General features: G+C 38.1%; 1 long non-coding RNA gene across 1 annotated transcript; it reads left to right on the plus strand.

Annotated features, from left to right (window-relative positions):
• Positions 1-823: 823 nt before the first annotated feature.
• LOC144447147 (uncharacterized) lies at positions 824-19,528 on the plus strand. Its single transcript, XR_013481998.1, has 3 exons — positions 824-902; positions 1,268-1,351; positions 19,376-19,528. It is a non-coding gene; the product is annotated as an uncharacterized LOC144447147 (long non-coding RNA).
• Positions 19,529-25,046: the final 5,518 nt, after the last annotated feature.

A 25,046-nucleotide genomic window follows, 5' to 3' on the forward strand; every position in this document is an offset into this window, starting at 1 on the left:
GCTGTGAGTGAGATATCACCATGTGTGGACAAAATGTTGTCCGTCACTCAGTATCATAAATTACTATACACCGTTGCAGTTTCTTTCAAGGTAAGATGTTTATTTATAAATTTCCACTATCCTAGTAGTTGATCAGGAACTGTAGCCACAACAGGCAGACCCAGGGTAGGGCTAAAGGAATGGGGTCTGTCTGGCTGTCTGTCTGTCTGTACATATGCAGTCCAGGTGCCCAGTCATATATCTGACATAAACAAGCTAATTTCATTCAAACTTGGTAAAAAGGTGACATATACATGTCTTTTGATTTCATGGTGCTATCAAATTGAATAAAATGGTGGCCATATTTGTTGTCAAACTCTGTGCAAATATTAGGCATTATGATACATAGCATCTCAGTCCAAGTGTTTGCTCAGACATTATCAAACTTCTAGTCTAGATACTAGTTGTTGGGTTTAAATCTGAGGGGTAAAGAGTTTCTAAAACTAGACTATCAGACATGACAGACTGGTATCTGTATTTGTAGCTAATATGTCTATAAATGCCACCGCTTGACAACATTGCGAATTTTGCTTCATATCAGCCTAATACAGTAATCGTCTCAGCTATTCAAAATTGATCTACATGATAAGAAGATAATGAATTAGAATCAAAGTTACCAGTATGAGGTGGTGCAACTATTTTTGGAATTCATTGAAACTTTTGACATCTGAACTCTGTAAGCTATGGTAAATTCAACCTATCTTTCTGTATTTTATCAAATTGTGTAACTGAAATTATACTCTTTAATTTATTTTCTATGACAGACACTGGTACATGGTGGCCATCTCATCATAACAGCAGACCACTTTCTAACTAGGTTGACAGTAGGATTAATGTATATATTATACAAATGTTTTGAACAGGTAGGATTTGGGCTATTTTTTGCAATTCATGTACACTTATATTGTAACTGTATGTTCTTGCAAATTGAGTGTATGTGTGTGTGTGTGTGTGCGTGCGTGCGTGCGTGTGTGCGCGCACGCGCGCTTAAATGCAAACACAGCATGGCCACCATGCAGACATCAAAACTTTACCACCCACTTGTCTATGTCTAGTTGCAGTGCATTGAAGTGGTTCTTTTCGTTTAGACAAAATGTAGCAAGAAACTGCAATCCTGAAATGTAAAATGCACAGTTTCATACTGTGGTTTCTGTGTGATTGTATCAAACAGAGCCAGTTAACACTAACCTACAATATGTTGTACATACAATCATATTTTAATTTTCAGGTTAAAGTGTCCTGTTCATCAACACTGCCAAGTCAGTCTGTGATTACATGTTGTAACTATCAGCCCAATCAAGTACTTGCAAAGGTAAATAATCTATTCATTGGTGATACTCTAACTATGACAAGTCTTCTATATTATAAGACAAAGCCCCCAACAAATGTTCTGTTTAACTGTAATCCTTCCACTGCCATTATCTTTTTCTTGACCTTAAGAGGGTTGATGGTGTCTAAAATAATGTGTTGCAGTTAGCTAACTATATATAAGTTCATAACATTATTCACAGCAATTTCTTCTCAATTTCTCAAACAATAAAGTATGTACTATTTATTAATTGGATCTGTGTTTGGTAAAGCTACCCATAGACAGATGGACAGGGATGGATGGACAGACAGATGTAGGTTATTCTGGCTGTAATTATTGGGTCTAATGACACTGTGGCACATAGATTATACTGCGAGTTTTCTTAAAATCTGCCCCTGGTGACTATTCTGGGTGTACAGGTGTATAACAAAAGCATGATATGCATATCAACAGCCTACAATGCACAAAGACAAAGGCTGCAACTAGCGCATTGTTCATGTACCATACTCGAATAAACATGGATTATACACATATTCGTATACTCAACATGCATGCTCTATCAGTTATGTTGTGTGTTGCGAAGACCAATGAATATGACATTGTGCAGTCACCACTTTTTTCGCCGGTGTCCTGTATTAATGAATGCATATCTGATAAATGCCTACTGTAGGATCTACTAGTCCTACCTATGTCACTCCCTGTCCCATCACTCAAGCTACTTAAGAGACGCATTGTTATAAAGTTCAAAAGTCTTTAATTGCTGTTCATTGTAGCGTCCTATAAGAACGCTGTATAACTGAGAAATCAATAACGAACAAACGAACGAACGGTTCTACAAGGAAATACAAACGGAAAATACATTTCAATTATATTTATGCCGTCTAATTACATGAATTATATTTGTATGTCCGACTGACTCAAAATTAGTATTTTGAACAAATAGGCTTGGCTTGCTGTCTTTGGAAACGTGCTCTGCCACACCCAAATTGTGACGTGTAGGTCCAGTACATTGTTGCTTCGTTAGAATTCTGACTTCATTTTCACTTAAAAATTTTTTTAAAAAAAAGAAGAAAATACTTACTTTACTTAACTTTACTTGAAATTTAAATGGGACAAAAATTAACCTTAGACAGTACTTACATCTTCAGGGGACAAAGTAAGTTGGCTGCTGCCGTTGGCTATAATGACAAAAGACCTCCCACCAAGGACTCTGCACATAAAACAAAACTATACACAGACCACTACATAAAGTTACAGACTAAAGCGGCCAATTTAAATATTACTACAGTACAAGTGTCCGTATAGAAATCCAGCCAATCAGAGCAGCACTTACACCTACGATGAATACCCACACAAGCTGCATTACAAATCTTGATGTACCGTATTTACGCGGGTTAGTGCCCTGGGTGGATTTAACCCACCCACACCCTCAACTGGTGGATGGGCGGTATACCCGTGTACCATATTTTTGTTGAGGTTGAAACCATGTCTAATATTTACTGTCAATGTTTCAAACACACAAACGAAACAGACTGCTAAAACGCTATGACGATACATAACAGTTCTGGGCCACCTGCCCAGAACTAGGAGTGTTTAGATGTCTGGAAACAACATAATAATTAAGAGCACAAAAAATGCAACATATTAAACGTTCTGAATGATTGACATGTCACCGACATTTAAATTATAACAATTTCAGAACGTTACATAACACGTAGCCACACATCACAATGACCATGGCCACTCTATGATTGGCAACCATTGCCATATAAAAGTCTATGTAGTAGTATGTCATGGTTCATTGTATTAAACTTTGTGTCTCCAATATTCTGTGTTAACCCTTACGAAAATGGTTCTATAGAAGTCTATAGAAAGCCATAAAATTTCTATAGAAAATTTCTATAGAATTGTATGGATTTCTATGGAATTTTGGCCCCTTATTCTATAGACTTTTATAGAAAATCTTTGGTTTTCTATAGAAATTTGATGGAAATATGTAGACTTTCTATAGAACTGTACACAATTTCTATAGAATTGTATAACATTTCCATAATCCATAGATAAATATAGAGCAGGTAAACAGGGCCATCAAAACTAGTTATCTATACACCAAGAATAATATAGCATAATATCAACATTGTAATAAAGTTTAAATAATATTAATACAAGCTCCAAAATCCCATCCCAAAATTCAATATATTTATATTAGATAAAACTTTGTTAACTTCCAAAGTGCATAACTTACCTTTCAAAGCCTTTAATGAACACTTGTAATAAAAATTCTCCGCTTTCAGTTCATCGTTCTCTTTCTTAAGGTGCCGTTCCTCTGAATCTCCTTCTTGTGATTTCTTCTGTTCCTGTAAATAATTTTTAAAAAGCAATGTAATGAATTCAATTGACATACTGTATGGAAAGAGATAACTGTTTTTTATGCATTGACAGAAGTCAAATTATTAATTCTTTAGCTCCCCTTTTGAAAGTGTCCAAGACTTTGACTACTACAGTGGGTTCTGCCTGTGTGTGCTCTTCACAGCTATGTTATTGACAGACTTTGAACTAATTCATTAAATCTGAAACAAATGTGATCTACTTTTAAGGGATACAATGCTGATGAAACTGTTGGATGGCATTTCTTCTGGTTTGAAAATGTTACTTACATGATTTGCTGCAACAACTCCAACATCACTCTCCATTTGTGTTGCCACATTTGATCTTGACTCTTCAATTCTAGTCATCAACTTTAATGAAGAACTTTTCTTGGTAGATTTCTTGACTTTCTTAAACTTCTTGGTTTCTGCTACTTCGTCCTGAAAAAAGCAAAATGAAACCAATGGCAAAAACTGTTAAGCTATTAACAAGATGATTGCAACCATTAGATTTCACAATAAAGCACCCTTGGAACAAATTGGAAAAATTTATATCATTGCTACTTGTTGTCACGAGTAGTCCAGAAATTAAATGGTAACAAGAAAGATGAGGTATACCAATAGTTTAATCATATATACTTACGACATTATCTTCTTCATCTGTGCTGCTGAGTCTCCTTGTTCTTTTTTCCCGTTTCCCCCTCCCCAGCTCTGGTGTCTTCATATTTGCATTGATACTACCACCTTTCCTTGTATACACATTTGCTAAGCGCAAAAGCTCAATCTTATCATCTGTTTTTATAAAAATATAAAACAAAAAATCATTTCTTATTCTATAGAAGTGTAAAGAATGAGAATTTCCATTAAATTTCTATAGAAATATATTCACTTCTATAGAATTCTATAGACTTCTATAGAACCATTTTCGTAAGGGTTGACTCTGAAAAGATTTATAACACTTTCAAAAGAGACCGATGGACACAGTAGAATCTGAGTAGAGATAATTTTTCTCTCTGAGGCAATTGTCAGCGCAAAATAGTTGCATAGTATTTTTTTTAAGTACGCATGTCGATTTCTCATGCGTATCTTGTCAAATTACCATGCTTGCTATATCATGTTGTTATGCAATAAAGATTGTTATTATAGTAATACTTTTGGGTCAGTTGAAGCTGATTAAAGTGTTGATCACCTAGATTTATGTCTGTACAGTGTATTTTTTCTATATATTATCTATTTACATTACAGAGGAAATGAAGGTAAAAACACACCAGTTCTTAGTCAGAATGAGCTTACTAGTAATGTAGGTTGAATAATAAAAAAGGACAGTATTTATATCCGATGTCCAGCAGATTTGTAAACACCACAAACATTTAAAAATGAACTTGGTGAGAACATGTCATTTTCGATCAGGCGACTCAATAAGAGCAGCTGATTGCTCATCATTAATACAATGAAATGTAGAACATCGTGGGCTCGGTCAGTAAAATAAATACATACGTACCTTTGCCTCTTTGTCCCTTCGCTCTGTCGCACACAAAGTCCTCCTCTGGGCATATGGTGACCCTTCCTCGTCAAATTTGTCTGGTAATATTACATTCGACAGCTGCTTTCATAAAGTGGCCCATCCATGTTCGATCATGTTTTATGCACTGTAGCCAGGGCAGAAAGAGGTCAGCACAAGTGCATCAATTTCTATGTCACGCCACAATCTCATGTAAAATACGGCGTTCGTGACGAAATTCACATTAAAGTCGGAGCCACCATCAAGGACTGCAGATACTATCGGTTTCCAGTCTTTTCTAATTAACACAGCCAAGTCTGTTACATGGGCTGTGATGCATGTTGGCTGGAAATCTTCAATACGATTTAACTACCAACGGACCACTGCGTACATAGTTGTAGTGCTGTCTACCCATTTTGTCATACTGCATCATAGGGTCAGTCTCGCGCCATTTCAAAGTCATGTATCCATTCGGTGTTATCAAGCACTTCGGGTTAGGGAAGTCGTGGTTGGGTAGGTTGGGGGCATCGCTCTGTGGGAATGTGCGTTTCGTCTTGTGACATCTTGAGACAGCTGTCAAGACAACCTTTACTTTGTTCATGTTATCACATGAAATTACCAGACAGAAGTCTGAATTCTTCACTGTCAATACCATGATGTACTTCATTTACAAGTGCACAATAAAAGTGGTCGTTTCCATTAGTCTTTCGGACATCGTTGACTGCAGTGGCGACCTTGGCCACTGTTATATGCAGATGCTTTATGCTGCTTGTTTGGTGCTACCATCCGCCATGCTCTGTCAGGTTGGGATCGTTCTCATATAACTGTTTTTGAATCTGTCAAAAAAAAGGACACGTTGTCTACATTAATGCTCTATGAATATACTGTACAAACTCATGAATATGCACGTCATTGAATAGCTGGCTACAGGACGTCAAACATGATTACTGGTAATGCCTGGCATGCTGATTTTGACAAGAAGCCTCAAGTCGAGTTAGATTCGGTCGTGGGTGACTTTTTTGCTTGCATTTATACAAGACATGCAATTTCTGTTGAAATTAAGAATTCCTTACATCAACTTCACAACACGAATAAAGATGGCAACACTTGCTTACTCTAATGTTATTTTATCCATTCTTTCACACTCTTTGTGCTGTTACATTTATAATTCTGACTTGCGCCAACAATGTAGCCAAGTAGATAAAAGTGACCGAACGACTCTGGCAGTTAGACTGGTCGATGTTTTAATGTTTCACATGCTATTGTTTTTATACATTAAAATCACCATACCATATACTGAAAGTGTTAATGACCACCCACCTCTCCACCCAGGACTTTCTTAGGCTAATAGCCACACAATACAAATCAAACAAAGGTTATAAAGACAATGTCTTGACGTGGGGGTGGTGTTGCTTGAAAAAAAAATACTGTGAATGACGGCAGAAGTTGATCACATTAGGACATTAGGCAATAGACACAATAGTACAGTACTGGGCGACACCTTCTCATGCCGGCTACTTTTGAGTCCCATTCGGGGCTGTGCGGCAAAATCCGGTGTGTGGAGATCCTTGTGATATGCATTCATTTTCATGTCATTTGCCTATCTTGCTGGAAGACTATCCTTTGAATTTTAACTGTTGATTTTTCCAAAACTGTCTTCCATTGCTTCTAAAACCAAACTCGTATAAAGTACCCACACGCACATGCAAGAGAAAAAAAATACCATGTCCTTTATTCCAACATAACAACAGGTAGGCATCACTTCAGATATTCTCCAAGCCCGTCTTCGCAAGTCACACATGGCAGTCCTTACATTCACCTTTCATTTGTGCAGTAGACGTATAGAACGGCAGACAATGACATACAGTACAGACAGCAGATATATCCAGAAATACATAACCATTTTCTCTTCTAGCTTTCTTCTGACCAAATATCTCAAACCACAATCAACCACTTCTGGCAATCCAATCATATTCCCAGAAAATCTTCCATCAGCTCTTGTTCCTCTCAACAAGTCACATACGTAGCAGATTACAATGTAGAACATGGTCAGTACCGTTAAAATCATATTACTAGCCGTGGCTTTAATTGAAATGTTCCAAAAAGCCCACTTGGGATTTTGTCCCAAAGTCAGGTTGCATCTTATAATACGGACAATGTTGTTTTCCTAAAGTGGGCGGGTATCATGTTTTGACGCAATCCAATGTACAAACCCATATACAAAGACATGTTTAATGTTCGACTAACCAAGATCATTTTACACACAAAATAAAAATAAAAAGTGGTTTTCAAAGGTTATGGTATATCTCTTTTTGGAGGATGTAGTGGCCCTGAAAAGGGCCTTTTGGTTTGAATCGTATGTTCTACACGGGTACTATGGTAGACATACAATTGTACTATTCTTCTTCGTCGTCGTCTGAGAAGAAAATATCTGCAAGGAGCTCTACAAGTTCGTCGTCAACCTCATTGTCTTCGTCATCCGACTGCAAGTCTTCATACACCAACTCATCCTCTGTACTGTCGAGACGATTTGAGATACCGTACTTCAGAAACGACCGGGAAACTGTTACTGGACTGAGTTCCTCCCATGCCTTCATCACCCACCTCAACACGAGTTCTCTGCTTGGCGGTCTTCGTTTACCACTGGGGGTAAATTCGGCCTCACCATCCTTCATCCAGTCATCCCAGCAATCCTTCACCACATCCTTGACAGGCTTGTTGCAACCAACATCAAGCGGTTGAAGCAGTGGTGTCAAACCACCCGGGATAACTGCCACGTCGACATCTCGCGATCGGAGTTTTTTTTAAAATATTTTTTTTTTTTTTTGACATGGACAGACCAGCTCGAACCGTAGTAAAAATTGAACTCACCTTTCTGATCGATGTACCCCTTCTCTTGAACTCTTACTCTGGTCACGCTTTCCCTTGAAAATTACTGTTGGTATCACTTTACTGCCATCGGCTGCCACTGTCAGCACTGCCGTAAACCCCTTCTTCTCAGCCCCCGTAGTCTTGATATGTCTTTCATTTGTGCAGTAGACCTATAGTGCGGCAGACAATGACATACAGTACAGACAGCAGATATATCCAGAAATACATATTAACCATTTTCTCTTCTAACTTTCTTCCGACCAAATCTCTCAAACCACAATAGACAACTTTTAGCAATCCAATCATACTCCCAGAAATCTTCCATCGGCTCTTGTTGCTCTCAACAAGTCATGTATGTAGCAGATTACAATGTAGAACAGTGTCAGTAGTGGGCAAGTGTATCGGGCATCCATGTTGTAGTCATGGACGGATTTGCAACTCATTAACTCTCCCTACATACATATGACTCCAGGTGTTAAATTTGAATTCTCTTAACCATCAGCCAGTCCGCAACACCCTCATTAACATATTAAAATGGGAAAAGTAATTTGAACAACGGGTCCGTTACGCTGGGCCCCGTACACAGTGCTTGAATTGGGTCACATTTTTCCCAATTTTCCGACGTTGATTGGCTTCGTTGTAGACCGTTCAAAGTAATCTGGTTGCTTGTATTAAAAGGTACGTATATCGAACTATATATTGATGGTTTTTTGTCCAGTTTTGATTTTTACATTTCGAGAAACCAAACGAATTTGAGAGCCATGAAAATTCACTCCGGCGTGACATGCCTCGCGAAATTCTTGAACTGAGTGTTACACAAGGATGTCACCGTAAACAAGCTGTATAGAATCAAAATATAGACCTGCATCATGCTTACCATGCAATGTGTAAACTTTCCGGTGCGTATTAGCAATGTTACGAAGGCTTGAATTTTGTTTATTTTTTGCATTGGTGACGCCATTTTCAGTGGAAAATATGGCGGGAGCACACATCGTGTACGATGTAACGCCTGAGTGAGGCGATCGGCGAACAAGCTTTCCCGTACTGAGATTAGCAAAAATGACTTTGAACAACCCTTTTCGTGAACTAATCTTTACCTAGTACTTCAAAAATCACAAATATACGGCCAAATTATATGCACAATTCATGAAATTTTAGTTGTGTTTCAGAATTTGACCCGATCACATCGCGTCCGATGTCACATGCTTGCTAGTTATGCAATCCACTCGTGTATAGATACTCACACTCGTCATGTTGTTGAGCGGTGATCATCGCGTCGACAGTGACATTTCTGTTTAGTACACTTGAAATTGTCTTTTTCAATGGTGAAAACATGGTTTTTCTCTTTATTTTCAGATTCAATGCAAGACTACAACGCACTATACGATTTTTGCAGCTTCATTATTAGATTCTCTTTTCCAATTGGAAGTCGGGAATTTCTTAAAGTTGAATAAAAACAGTCCTGTGTGGACTTATACACGTTTATTTGTCTTTTCATGTTATGACAGTAATGTGGGTGTCGATTTAGCTATATTTCCCCGTCTTCATGTGTTTATCCTTCTCACTTTCATCGGTCAGAAATTGCACAATTATATACTTATATTACGGTAAAAACTTACAACTTGAAGGTATATACAATTCTAACCATTCCAGCTTGAATGTAACTCAAACTAGTTTACTAGCGGATGACTTTGGCCCTACTTGTACTTTTTTTTCATCATTCCATTGTATTTAAACCTTGTACTTGACATTTCACAATATTTATAATTCTCAACAAAATACCTCAACATGTCTTACCTCGCTCGTACTCGAAGCAGTCCCGGTATAGATCACTGACATGACCAGAGAGAACCTTTTCGGATTTACATGTAAAACGGGGAAAGATGCGGAAAACATAATGCAAAGTCTGAAGCCAAATTAAAGTTATAATTATTTTTACTTGCCAAATAGTTACATTTTGGAAATGGCAAGACATGTTCACGTCTTTTACATGTAAACTGTCGGCCAATAAACAAAGTTTGGTCGATTGACAGTACGCACAGAGTCTCGGAGACTGGTCATGCATAAGTTCAACCGCATGCCTAGGCGCTAGGCATGCCTTGCTTACGCGAGTTGTCTTCATTCTGGTTCACTGTCACTCCAAATTGCACGACAATATCGAATTAATCACAAGTTACATGTTATCTGAAAAAATCAAACTTTTATAGTGGGTCTGAAGTGTGATTTTAGTGAGTACTAAGAACTCCCGCGTTTCTGCTTGCTGTGGAAAATCGCCCGGTCAAACAAGGTCAGCTTCAACTTCCGGGTCAAATCAGTCGCTTTCGACCGAAAATTCTTGAACGAACCGTTACACAACGATCCTTCTAAATTTTCTTGCCATGGTTATTTAAAACACATAAAAACCCACCTTTTTGTGAAATTTGTAAACTTTCCGGTCCGTATTAAGGAAATTATGAGCGAAAAACCGGGTCGAAATTTCAGGGCCTTAAGTATGCGTCCCGAATTCGTCGGAAAATCGGTATTCCTAAATGTAATTCCAAAATTTATTTTGCTGGCACGAAAGAAGAGATGTCAGTTGAGGTTTAGACGTTTACAGTATCTAAAATGGTGGACTCTAGGGAAAGTTACGGCGAGTTGAAAATACCCAAAAATAAGGCCCGTGAGCAGCCATTCAAAGTGTAACGGTCGCGATCTGAAGGATAGATTGTATGCAAATGAGGGTGTTGCGGACTGGCTGCATAGCAGAAGTACAACCACTCTTGTCCTTTCATCAATTCATTTTGGAATGATGTTGACTGTCAGTGTTTGACTATGGGCTGTTGGGCTCTCAGAGTTGGACTGCCATTCTCTAGCTTGGTTTTCTATATGTGATTCTCTTTGTTTGTTGGTGCTTGGTTTTCTTCAGTCTTCTTATGTTTACTGGATGTCATATACTTTAAAAGCAACAGTGTTCTCTCATGATGTTTAATTGAGTTAAGTTGAGTTAGAAGTGGTACTGCACCACTTTTTTGGCTTGCATTTATACACGCAATATCTGTTGAAATTATGAATTCCTTACATCAACTTCACAACATAATAAAGATGGCAACACTTGCTTACTCTAATGTTATTTTATCCACTCTTTCACACTCTCTGCCACTGTTACATAATTTTCACCACACTTCTGACTTGTCGCCAATAATGTAGCCAAGTAGATAAAAGCGCTTACCAGTCATAACGTCCCCGCGTCAAAACGTCCCCGGGTCAAAACGTCCCCGGGTATGACCAAAACGTCCCCGGGTCAAAACGTCCCCGGGTCAAAAACGTCCCCGGGTCAAAACGTCCTCGGGTATGACCAAAATTTAACCAAGAGACTTGACTGTGTAACAGTTTCCGTTCCTTCCCTAAAACACGGTCACCTTTAGTACATCTTCTGTGTTGCCAACGTTGGCACACATCGCACTCCAAAGCCGGCTGATGTTTGGTGACTTCTAAACTGCACTTGACACACGGGAATTCAGGTTCTGCGAAACGGCGTTTGTTGATATGTCTGGTATTCATGATGATGATGATAGTGATGACGTTGAAAATTTCGTTTAGGAAGATAAGGTAAAGTTGCTCGCTTGTCGATAATTCGATACAAGTGTACGAAGGTATCGGTTTTGCGTAGATTTTTTATAGTTTGCGATTGGCAATCTCGTGATGCTTAGCCGATCCATGGGAGCCGCATAAACGTATTTTGGGCACCTGAGGTGGGTACGCAGTCACATTACTGTATTGTGATGTAAGAAATAGTAAGAAATAAGGATATAATGTAACACACACACACACACACTCACACACAAATAGTTTGGGTCGAGGAAAATGGAAAGACGGGGACGTTTTGACCCGGGGACGTGGGGACGTTTTGACCCGGGGACGTTTTGACCAGGGGACGTTTTGACTTATGGAAACCGGGGACGTTTTGACCCGGGGACGTTTTGACTGGATACCATAAAAGCATAGACAGTGGAGGGGCGACTTAAGTCATCATCAAGGGAAGTAATGTGTTCAACGGTCCTGCAGCAGAAGTTGACAATACCCCATTGCCACGTCATAGAAGATAATATCATCTGTAGACCTACAAAGTCCATCCTGAATGACTAATGACTTCATTGTGTATACATATATAAGTTGTTACACACTATGCAATCGTATACTGGAATAACAAAAAACGATTGGGTTGTGATTTTTATTTATGCTGTATGTCTCAAAAATAGCGTGCAGATATTTATGTACATATATTAGTGTGTTTATGAACTGTTAATATGTGCCATAGTCTAAACATTTCTTTCATTTTATCATTAGGAAGTGTGTGTGACAGTTTGTAAATTATTTTTGTGTGGTCGAGCTGTAAGAAGTACACCATAATGAGCATGCACACACATGCATATTATTATAGTAGTAATATTGATAAACCCTTTCATTGCCAGAGATTATATTGTGTATTTATCATAGTATGCAAACTAGATGACTTGAAGTGTGGATTGTGACAGTCAAGTTCTTATTAACGAGTGTACTACCAAAGTATATGGGGATATATGATGAACAACAACTGGTATGAATGTTCTGCAAATATTTTATTCTGCATGAATATATATTTTCTGTAGAAGTAACTCTAATTTTTCAGTGTACTTTTAAATTATTTAGAAGATTTACTCAAACAACAGCCAGTATTCAATCATACAACTCTACTGATTTATTTAAGTAATGGAAAACATCATAGGCATAAACATTCTGATAAAGTGTTTTTATTGACAATGTAGACTGTTATAAAAAAAGGGTCACACACAATTGACTTTCAAATTTTTCAAATAGTCTGTATTCAAAGAAAAGACAGTCTAGTTTTCGTGTAGTTGTTTCAGTTCCTTTCTAAGGGCTTTAGTACTCTGTTGTTTAAGTTGTTTCATTTTGAATTCCTGTAATAGATGACGAGCAGTGGAATGTCCCCTGATGTTCACCCACAACTTGGTATACATTGACATGAGTTGAAGTCCAGCATCCTCTTTCAAAGTGTCTGTTAATTCTGACCAATGTTGTAGATTCGCTCAGTCTGACATAACACTATCGATGACTAACTGACGAATATTACTAGGTTGACATTGAACCATATGGCTAGTATGTTTCCGAACAAAGAATTCTACTTGACGAAAGAATAAATACAACTTATCATTCACAAGGAAAAGACCACCCCTATTTTCAGAATTGACCCAGTGGGTTGTGTAGCTTAGAAATGATGATGCGTCTTGACTGGTTGCGTTCATACTCTTCAAACATTCAATCATGTGGCCAAATCTTGAACCACATCTGTCAAGCTGCTTCGAAAGGGCCATTGGTATGTGACCACATGCATACCGCAGAACATTTTCTTCAATTACATCCATCTCTACTCTGTTATCAAACTTGTTAGATTCCACCTTTTCTAGCTTTGAAACCAATGCCTGAAATATGTGTCTTGTCAATGCCATCAGCACTGGTAAAGTAACATCTAGTCCAGCCTTTGAGCACAAAGATTTCATAGATCTTCTCAACAATGGGCTTAGTCTAACCTGGTGAAATTTACAAAACATCTGTTCGCACTGTCAACCTTTGTCTGTCTCCACCTGTCACTGCAGGCCATAATACCACAATCACTTCTTTCATTTCATCATGCAGCTCAAGGGCATTGACATGAAGTACATCATTCAGTGTCTTTGCTGTCTTCAATACTGTTTCAACACCAGGTGAAATGTTACTGTTGAAAAAACTTTTTGACAAGATGACCTTCAGTGCTGACATAAATATGTTGGTAGAATCACTGACAGCTTGGTCCAAAGTCATATCAGGGAGTGGAAGTCCTGTCATAAAGAACATAGGTATTTTGTTGTAATTGAAGTTATTTGTAGTTCATGATCAGATTTGAGAACTATTCTTTGTTAAGTACTTGAAAACATAAGTCACTGACCTGTAGGAAAACCAAACCTGTATAAAGTACCCACATGCACATGAAAGAGAAAAAAATAACATGTCATTTATCCCAACATAACAACAGGTAGGCATCACTTCAGGTATTCTCCAAGTCCGTCTTCGCAAGTCACACATGGCAGTCCTTACAATCACCTTTCATTTGTGCAGTAGACGTATAGAGCGGCAGACAATGACATACAGTACAGACAGCAGATATATCCAGAAATACATAACCATTTTCTCTTCTAGCTTTCTTCCAACCAAATCTCTCAAAACACAACAAACCACTTCTAGCAATCCAATCTTCCATCGGCTCTTGTTCCTCTCAACAAGTCACGTACGTAGCAGATTACAATGTAGAACAGTGTCAGTCGTGGGCAAGTGTATCGGGCATCCATGTTGTAGACATGTACGGATTTCGCGACTTTCACGATAACCAAAAATTGCAAAAATATGACGTTGCAGAAAATAATATTTTGATAGCGTTACATACAATGATACCACACATGGAGCTTACTGACATCGTATCATGCACCACACACTCTCGTACACAAGAACATAACGTGTTGTACAGTTTTACTACATATCTATTTATTACAAAATCAACTTATATATTACACATGGAAATCCAATATCAATTGTAAATCTCTGAAAAGTAAAGAAAGAGTGATGTCGGCTGCTTTTGAGATGAACGATACCATGCATGAACTCAGTTACATATGACACATAACCTGCACGGGTACTCCCGGGCTTTTGACAGCAAATTATTGAAAGGTAAAGAAATATTACTTAATAAATGTTATAATGTTAAATATTATACAGATTCCTGGGTAATGATATCAATAATTTACAATACTAGTATCCGTACCACTGGAATATGATAAGATAACTATGACGTGACGGCAAATACAAATCCAAAATGGCAGCAAGTGTAAGTCACAACACTGCAAATATAACAAAATTTAATCAGTTCAATTGAGATCGGTAACTGGAGAAACAAGTCCTCATGAGTTCAGTGTCTAAATTTCGATACTTTCAATAACTGTCTTAATGGATGCCATTTCAAAGCCTTTGATGATAACACCCCAGTCACTTCGTAGTTTGTCGGAGGGAGAAAGAAACCAGTTCGCGCCTACTGTCTTTACTGTTGATAAACGAAGATAAACCGCTACCTCACCAATATCTACACCACTGTTGAGGGCCACTGCAACTTTACTGGCATACCACAGAAAAAATGGCAGAATTTGATCACATTGGGACGTTGGCTGGTGAAACAATAGTACTGGAGAGCACCTTATCATGCCGGCTACTTTCTTTGAGTCCCCGTTTGGGGCCCTCTGGCAAAGTCCGGTGTGTGGAGATCCTTGTGATATGCATTCATTTTCATGTCATTTGCATATCTTGCTAACCTTCGAAATTTAACTGTTGAACTTGCCAAACTGTGTTCCATTGCTTCCAAAACCAAACCTGTATAAAGTACCCACACGCACATGCACGAGAAAAAAATAACATGTCATTTATCCCAACATAACAACAGGTAGGCATCACTTCAGGTATTCTCCAAGTCAATCATTGCAAGTCGGTTGATCACTGCAAGCGGACCACTTCTTGGGAAATTGAAATTTTCGCGACCGAGATCGTCTGTCGACATCTTGGCATCACCGTCTTTTCTTTTCAACAATAGGTAGCCAACTGGGGTAATTAAATAGCCTGGGTTTGAGAAGTCGTGGTCTGGAAGGTGTGGCGCATCCCTGATAGTGGAGTAATGAGTGTTCTGATGATATCTAGAAACAGTTGTAACATCAACTTTCACTTTGTTCATGTTGTCACACAAGATAGCTAGTCCCGAACCTTGAAATTGTGTAATGAATGCCATCGCATATTTCACCTGCGCAAGTAATAGTGGGTGTTGTCGTCAGGTTTTGTTGTTCGTGGTGGTAGTGACACAGGCATCGATTTCTCTGCTGTACAATGAAGCTGATTTGAAGTGTTTGTTGGGTGCAAGCATCCATCTTCCTATCGTAGCCACACTGACACCTTTCAGCTCGAGTTCTGGGTCGCTATTATTAAGACATTCCTGGTGACACCGCAGTTACCAGTTATTTCTTGATGTCTTTGATGGGCCTTGAAAGTGTTACTCTCGATGAAGTCCATTGCAGTCTCAATGGCCTTAGGGAAAAGTTCTGATGATCTAGGTAGGCCCACACCTCCTCGCATACCCCTGTGATTGATAGATTTCTTCTGACTAACGGCATTTACAGCTGGATAGTTTTCTTCATTTGTTGTGCTCATAACGTTGGAAGTAGTAACTGGACTTCTTTGAAATAACCAGGAAAGTGATGAGATTTGCTTAGGCCTACATGAATAATGTTCAGGGCTCAGAGAAGTGCTGACGACAGATGCCGTACTTTCTGAACCATTCTTAACTGGTTTGAACAACCAAGAACAACTAGACAGTGTAAACTGCACAGGTGATGATGCCATGATCCTATGTCTCTTTTTATAATACTTTTAATGCTTTTACATATTAAGAAACTCCTTGACCAATCACTGTTATATCCCACTGTGAGCCAAATTACTTTCAGTGTTCTCCCCAGGATTAAATCTGTGGAACTTTGGGCAGCCGGGAAAACAAAGGAGAAGGGGGAAATAAGCACAGTGACAAACACATGTTTTGGATCCAGTAGGGGGTACAATTTATTACTAAATTCTAAACTAAATAACTTATAACCTTTTTGATTGGATATGGGCTCATTTGCATAAATGTGCATCACAAAAGGGGCAGGGTAGTGTCAGAGGTCAAACACTCCATAGACCATTAGATATTATATTTCCTTCTAATAATTTATTTATTTATCATCTTAATTGAGCTGTTGGTACTATCATCCTTACAAAAATACAACAGGGAAATTCAATGATTCTTTTAATAAAAAAGACCAAGCCATGCAATAAAATCATTTCTTAACTCTAAGTTCAAATGATGATCATATCCAATGTTCTTCATTCATCTCTTCAAACCTGCACACAAATTCTTCTTCGCCTTTCTTGTGCCCACTTGTCCACAGTCTTTTTGAAGTTGTAGTCAGCCACAGCTGGTCCTTCTATTCTGATAATCAGCAGACTTCTCAAAATCTTCTCAGATAACCTGTTCCTGACTTCTGTCTTTACTCTTCCTAACACTGAAAAGCCCCTTTCACAATCTGAAAAGAATGCAGATGAAATAATTGACACTATTATGAATTTGGAATAAGATTAAGAATTGGCTTAGGTTAGAGAATGGTTGAAATTAAGATGGATCTCTTTCTGTAATATAAACTCACCAGCTGTTGACACAGGAAGAACCATGGCCACTACTGCCAGTTTGGTCAGATTAGGCAGATCATCTTTGTTTGGTCAGCAACATCTCAAGTACTTCTTGATATCTTTTCTACCCCTTCTGTTGTAGTAAAAGGTTCTTGAAAAGCTCCCATTCACTATAAAGTTCACTCTCTGTCATACTGTTACGTTAATCAACAACTTGAAAGAGAAAACAAAAAAAAATAAGATTAATTGAAGTAAGAATAACTTGGGAAACCAGTACTAAACATTCATTTTTATTTCAAGAAAAATACATAAAACCCCCCAAAACAAGACTTCCTTGATATCTGCAATGTCTTTAGCGAGTTTGCTTTGGTTTCTAAGTACTGTTTTAATTTAAGAAGAAAAGTATAACTTACATTGACATGTGAACAAGGAAAAGTACAAAACAGAGCAATATGAGAACTACTCTATTAGCCACCATACTTCTGTGATCTGAAACTCTTGTTGTGTATTACGTTGGTTTAGGAACTTCGTTTCTAGTTCACTCAATATTGATAGCTTACATACCAACCATATGCAAAGCTAGTGAAACTGCAGACCTACGACTACCTTCAACAAATGAGGAACTATATCAAAGGATATATTTCTCGGATCACACTTGCTACATTCAAGGTCAATCTTCACACCACAACCCAGACCAATCAAATGGACCTTTACAGGAACCAATTTCCCTGGACACAAGAAATTGAAAAAAAGAATTATTAATTTGTATACATGTTTCCTTGTATATTTCTTTCAATATCCAGCATCTTTTTTGTCAAAATTGGGTCATGTAAGAAAAGCACAATTACAATGGTTGGTAAACATATTTGAAATATCAAGGCCGCACACGCATGGCTGTGAATTAGTATCACGAAATACTTCTGATTGGCCCATGTCAATATTGATCATGTAAATGCATTGTACATTGTCTTACCAGTATCACATGGTGACGCGATGACTGAGAATTCAGTGTGCGTTTTACCTCCACTGTCTGTGATTGAAGTATAACCCCACGCTATAACGTAAGTTTACATACTTCTTAGTGCATATTTCTAAGTAAAAATATGTTGCATAATTTAGAAGTCTTGGAGAGTGTATTAGTCGGACGTACAGCGTCATATGAAGACTGATACAAATAAAGTATTTGAGGGCTTGCACAACAAATCTGTACTTTTTTTTACTTTTGCAGAAAAACAGAAAAACATTTTTCCACCAATACTTATTGTAGTAATAAGTTTACATTTGAAAAATTCTTTCATATTTTCAAAACAAAATAGGAATTTTACTCACTAAGAGTTACACTCTTCTCAGGTTGATCACTGCCTAATAAATGCCTTTTGTTGGGAGAAGGCAAGTAGCCGGAGTCAGGTGTGGACGAGAATTGATCAATAGGTGACATTGGAGGTCGTTTCATTTCCTTAGCAAGATTGAAACGTAGACTAACACAAGGTTGTTTCCAAAATGCGGAACTTGTACTGGGTTGCGGACTTTCACTGCCAGAGCATGTAGATGTACTGGTACCGTTAAATCTGTATTTATAGCCGCGGCTTTAATAATTTGTTTGCAACATATTATCAACAAAACAAACTTCAAAGTCGAGGTGCATCTTTAATAATGACTTTTTACCGGTTAAAAAAAATGTAAACAAGAATTTCAACGAAATTTAACTAGGTCATGAACCAAATGTCATTAATGTTTCACTGTAACGAATCATTTAAAAAAAAAATTAAAACGTGGTAAGATGTTGGCAATATGCATAACATGTAACATTATTTTTTGTGTATAATCGGGGCTTGTTGTGGTTTATGGTATACTCTATTTGGAGGATGTGGTGGCCCTGAAAAGGGCCATTTTGTTTTGGTACTATCAGATCATAGACTCAGATTTACGCAAATCTAAGAAATTGTCGTCCTCTTCTACATCGCTGTCGAATATGTCTGCTATTCTTTCCGCAAGTTCATCGCTTTCTAAATCTTCATACAGGAGATCGTCTTCAGTTCTGTTGAGATTGTTGGAGATGCCACACTTAAGGAACGAGCGGTGAACGATGGACCAGTGATAAGTCGTTCCAGACAGATAACACCCACCGCACTACCATTTCTCTACTTGAGGGTTTCCTCTTGCCAGGAGCTGTGAACTCTGCCTCGCCATCCTTCATCCAATCATCCCAACTATCACGAACTGACACCAACATCGAGTAGCTGGAGTAACGGAGTCAACCCACCAGGAATCACTGCTACATTGACGTTGCGGGACCTTAGATCTTCTTTGACAGCCTTTGTTAAATGGACGGAACATGAATCCCACACACGCAATCTTCGTTTATTGCTGTCAAGGCGAGGGAAATGCTGACGTATGTAATCAAGACAACCTGAAACAAATGAGGAAACAATGTCGGTGTATCTAGGTATGCAGTGCTCGTACTTCGTTCATGGCATGCATAGAGAGCATGCTGACATGGTGTAAATAAAACATCATCAACCTTCTCTCCATTCATTGGTCATAACATCCAAGGAAAATATGTCATGGCCCAGTAAACTTAATCAATCCATATGTGCATGCATGACATCATTTTCACATAAATTATGCAAATATTTTGTTTACTCGGTTCCTATTCAAACTTTTGCAATAAACATGATAAAAGTTATCTGTAAATTATCGTAACTTTTTCATCAATGTAACCCTTTTCTTGGACTCTAACTCGTATTTTACTTGGGATGGATAAATGACTTGTCCCTCTTTCCTTTGAATATAACGATGGGTAACTGTTTTGCCCCATCGGCAGACACGGTGAACACGGCTGTGAAACCTTTCTTCTCGGAACCTGTTGTTTTGATGTGAACTGTTCTCGAACCGATACGATCGAGAGTGTGGTTTCCTGGCATGTCGAAACGAAGTGGGGTTTCGTCCATATTGTAAATATCAGACAGGTGGCACTTGTGTTTCTCTCTCAACTGGATGACGAACCGATGGAATGCAACCATTTTCTCTTCAAAGTCCTTTAGTAACTTCTGTCCTATTGACGTTTGTTGATGAGTTGACAAAGCATGGCGACGTTTAAAACTTTGCAACCAACCATCCGGCACCTTGAATGATGAAGTGTTACCACTTGACATCCTCAGTGCCTGATGTTGGAGTTGCTTACCTGTCACCCCATTTCCATTTTTACGTTGGGTATCAATCAAGTTCATACGTTGATTGTCTAAATTGTTGTCTTTTACTGGTCTGCCAGCACCCTGGAGACATTTTGCGTTCTTTGAAGTGACGAGTTCATCCTTCTTCTTCAACCAATCTCGTACTTGTTTTTTGTTCAATCTGAAGTACTCGGCAGTCTTACGATTACTACCCAACTCAGCAACATTCGCGATTACTCTCAGCTTGAATGATGTATCATAAGCCATGTGGCGACAACAGGAACATGGACGATTTTCTGTAGGCATGTTGCTAGATACTAGATAGTCGATACGTAATAGAGTTTTCGAATAGTTATCGTAATACTAGAGAAGGAATGGTTTCATCAGTGAAATTTCTCAGAATTTATTAGAAAGCTGTGCATTTCATTATCACATTTTATATTATTTTTCTTTTAAACTTATGAGTGTACAAGCGTACATCCTCGTGTTGGTAAACACGGTGAGAAGTGCACATTGTTTTTTTCTAAATAGTAGAGCAGGAGGTGTTTCGTTGTCGGCAAAGTGTATGTAAAATCACATTGATGACTGAAAATGTGTCAATCGTTTAGTGAAAAACTATTACAGACTGTAAATGGTCGGCTTATTCCCTTTGAAATAACCATCAAAGAACCGAGATAGAGCAGTCATTGTATTATTTTCAATCATGTCGAATATTGCATCGAGTCATGTACTTCTAAGTTCAATCACGATAGTGTAGTAAGGCCTTTTTGAAAGCAACGATTTGATGGTTGACGTCATGGACTTGCAATGTTTGAAAGGTTAGAGAGCGTAAGTTCATCATCCTCGTTCACAACCATATTTTTCTGAAAATCAAAATTGTGCCATATTTTGGATTGGTTTGGTCTACGATGTTTGATATGTTGGTGATGTGAGCGATGATATTGACCGGCGGAATGACTCTCCTCAAGAAATATAAGTAAGGGAACCGCTCTTTGGGTAACAGACGTGTTCCCAATTCATGTCGTCTCTCATTCGAGTCACGTCACCAGGTCTTGTGGTCAGCAACATGTAGCCAGTGGGTGTAATCAAATAACCTGGGTTTGGGAAATCGTGGTCTTCAAAATCGGGGGTGTCAGTCCTTGGAAAGTAGCGTGTTTGTTGGTGATAGCGACTTATGACGGGAACACCTAGAAGAAATAATACAAAAAAGAAAAGAAGAGTAAGTCTATATTATAGGCCCATTATCTTGAGATACTTTCATGTTATCTTTATCTAGAGGATCGCAAAAAACTATTGGGTTTCAATATTCTGTTACTCATGGAAAAAAGAAAAAGTTACCGTACTAAATTTTGTTCAAAAGCCAAAAAAAACATTATATGGAGACTAATGAAACGGTTGCCAAAAGCAAATAAATTTCACTTCATCAGGGGTACGTTAGTTTTTGTCAATTCATTATAGTTTTGAACAATCTCAAGTTTGAATTAGCTGCATTTTAAGCGAAATAGAAGTGGTGGTTTCTTCAATGCCCTCCAAAACATGTACTTTGTAGCGACTATAAATTGTTCCAGAGGAGATATTCAGGTAGGATGTTTTTATAAAAATGTTCTAAGAAAACAAGACCATTTAGAATTTGAAATTAAAAACCTATTTTTCTATTGTACTACTTGTAGTCACACCAAAAAACTGAATATTTTTTCAAGTTTGATGTGCACAGACTTAACAAAATTGTTGCAATAATACTTCACTAACGTGCTGTCGATATAAGTTTACAGAGCCGTTACCATACCCCATGCAGGTGACACACAGACATAAGAAATTTGACCTTGCAGAAAATGGCGTTGGCTAGAGAACAGTCAGACTGTTTGTTCTAACATTAATAACAAAGAGTGGAATGAGTGACGAATAAAGACATCTTACCAAATTGTACTATGGTCCTCTTCCTCATTCTCGATGGCGATAAATTCAGGTCGTAGATTTTCCGCCAACCTGGAAACGTAGCATCGTATGTACCGTCTTCTTCGCGTACATTCGTGATTCTGGAGATTGTCCAGCGTTGTACTTGATCGATGCATTCGACAATGTCAATGTCCCTTTGTAGAAATGTTGAAGTGGCCATAATATTAAAAGTATGCATAGTTTAGCCGGTTTACCTAAATCCTTCCTTCAATGAAAGTTACAAAGTGGTTGTTGTGTCCCTGGCTAGGAATTGGTGCTTGAAGACCCTTCTCTCATAAGAAAGCAACAGCCTCAGTCGCGATAACTGGATTCGCAGAACAGTGGTTGCAGCCCTCTTCATGACCCTTACAAAAGACGACAGTGCTGATGCGCTTATCCACATGATGTATCAACAATTTTAACTCTTTCTTCACATCTTCATTCTCAGATCTGTCGGGCACCTGCTTTCTGAATAAGATGATGTATTCTGTTGTAGTCATGGTACAATCGCGACATCTCTCATACATCGTCGATACCGGAAATACATAGTGTTCCACATCTTGCCAATACCTACACAATATCTCCATTGCAAGACCTGTTGAATAATAATGATAATTGAATGATATTATATAATAATAATTTCAATGATAACGTCAATTGAAAAACGAATAATTTAACGCAAGACTCTGTAGAGGAGAATATTTCATGCAAATTATCTGACTTTAAGGCAGTGGATGATTTGTTGTTGCTACATTTAGTTTTGATTTCACCAAAGTTTATGCGGAACTCATAAATATAATTATATATTTTTTAATCTGGATATATAAATATCCGTAAGTAAGCATTATACCACGATACATTTTTGAGACTGTTAATATTAGAAATCATACTATCTTACCTCATCCCTTAAAACAAAATCTACTGACCTTTATTTCCTTCAGTTGTTTTTGTTGTTGTGTCAAGCTATTCCGCTGGGCATAAGGAGATGAGTCCTCACCATGCAGTCTGTCAGGAAGTGTCACACTTGCCAATTTCTTTGATAGCATTGCCCATCCTATTTCTACCATGTTATATGCGCTGTACCCAGGGCAGAATGATGCAAGAATCAGGACGTCTAAATTGAGATCTCGCCACATTCACATGGAGTTTTGTTGTGTAGTTTACGTTGAAGTCAGATCCCCATCGAGTACACCACAGACAACTGGTTTGCATTTGTCTCTTCTAATGGCCTCCAAGTCTGTTATGTGGGCAATAACATTGCAAGGCTTTCTGGACCACTTCTTGGGAAATTGAAATGTTCATGACTGAGGTCATCTGTCGACATCTTGGCATCATCGTCTTTTCTTTGCAACAGTAGGTAGCCAGCTGGCGTAATTAAATAGCCTGGGTTCGAGAAGTCATGGTCTGGAAGGTCTGGCGCATCCCTGATAAGAGAGTAACGAGTGTTCTGATGATATCTAGAAATGGCTATAACATCAACTTTCACTTTGTTCATGTTGTCACACGAGATAGCTAGTCCTGAACCTTGAAATTGAAATAATGAAGCTGATTTGAAGCGGTTTTTTTGGGTGCAACCATCCATCTTCCCATCGTAGCCACACTGACACCTTTCTGCTTGAGTTCTGGATCGCTATTATCGAGACATTCTTGCATTTGTTTTCGGGTGACTCCACAGTTACCAGTTGTTTCTCGTCGTCTTTGATGGGCCTTGAAACTGTTACTCTCTTAATAGTCACTGTCCTCATTAGTTAGGTGCTTCTGGAATGCCTCCAACTTTTTCCTGTTCTTGATGCCATGTGGGTTTGTGAATCTATCCTGCAAAACCTGTTCTTCTAAGAAGAGGTAGGCTGATGCCACACTGTCATGGTAACCAACCTGGAAGGTGTTCAAGACACCTAGGAAGGTTACAAACCCTTCCCAGATGTCTTGTACTTGGCACAGGGCCTTCCCTTCCAGGTTGACAAACATGGAATCTTCATTCAACACAATAAAAACCGATCTTTTCTTTGATTTCTTCGCAGCATATGTCATGCTTTCACCCATCCTATTCAAATAGAAATAAAATACTAGATTTATAATCATAATAAACATCAAATAGAAAGATCCAATATTTTATCTTATTACAACTCGATGTTCTTACAGAAGCTGTCATTGGTCAGAATGAAATCATATGAATCTGTAAGTCTGTGTGTTCAAAATTAAGGTTGAAAAGAATCGAGTAAAAACAAAGATCACCCTCTGTGTATTCATTTCTGATCACTGAAATTGATGACATGGCGTCAACTTTCGAAACCACTACTATCATCGATGTGTCTCCCTGTACATGATGCAGATTTTTTTTCAAATATAATACAAGGGCAACCATTACTTGAAATAATATTTTAAGTGCAAAATTACATTAGAATAGATTATTTCGTTTATGCACCTGCTTGTAATGATGATAATATAATAATAATAAACTTCATTGTAACCTTATCTATATTTCCAGATATCAATACAATACAATACAATACAATAAAGTATCAAGAAAATAGCTTGTATTGACCACACACACTAAAAAAATAAATTTCACAATGTGAAAATCA

The sequence above is a fragment of the Glandiceps talaboti genome, chromosome 16 (genome assembly GCF_964340395.1).
Source record: "Glandiceps talaboti chromosome 16, keGlaTala1.1, whole genome shotgun sequence".
Lineage (NCBI taxonomy): Eukaryota > Metazoa > Hemichordata > Enteropneusta > Spengelidae > Glandiceps > Glandiceps talaboti.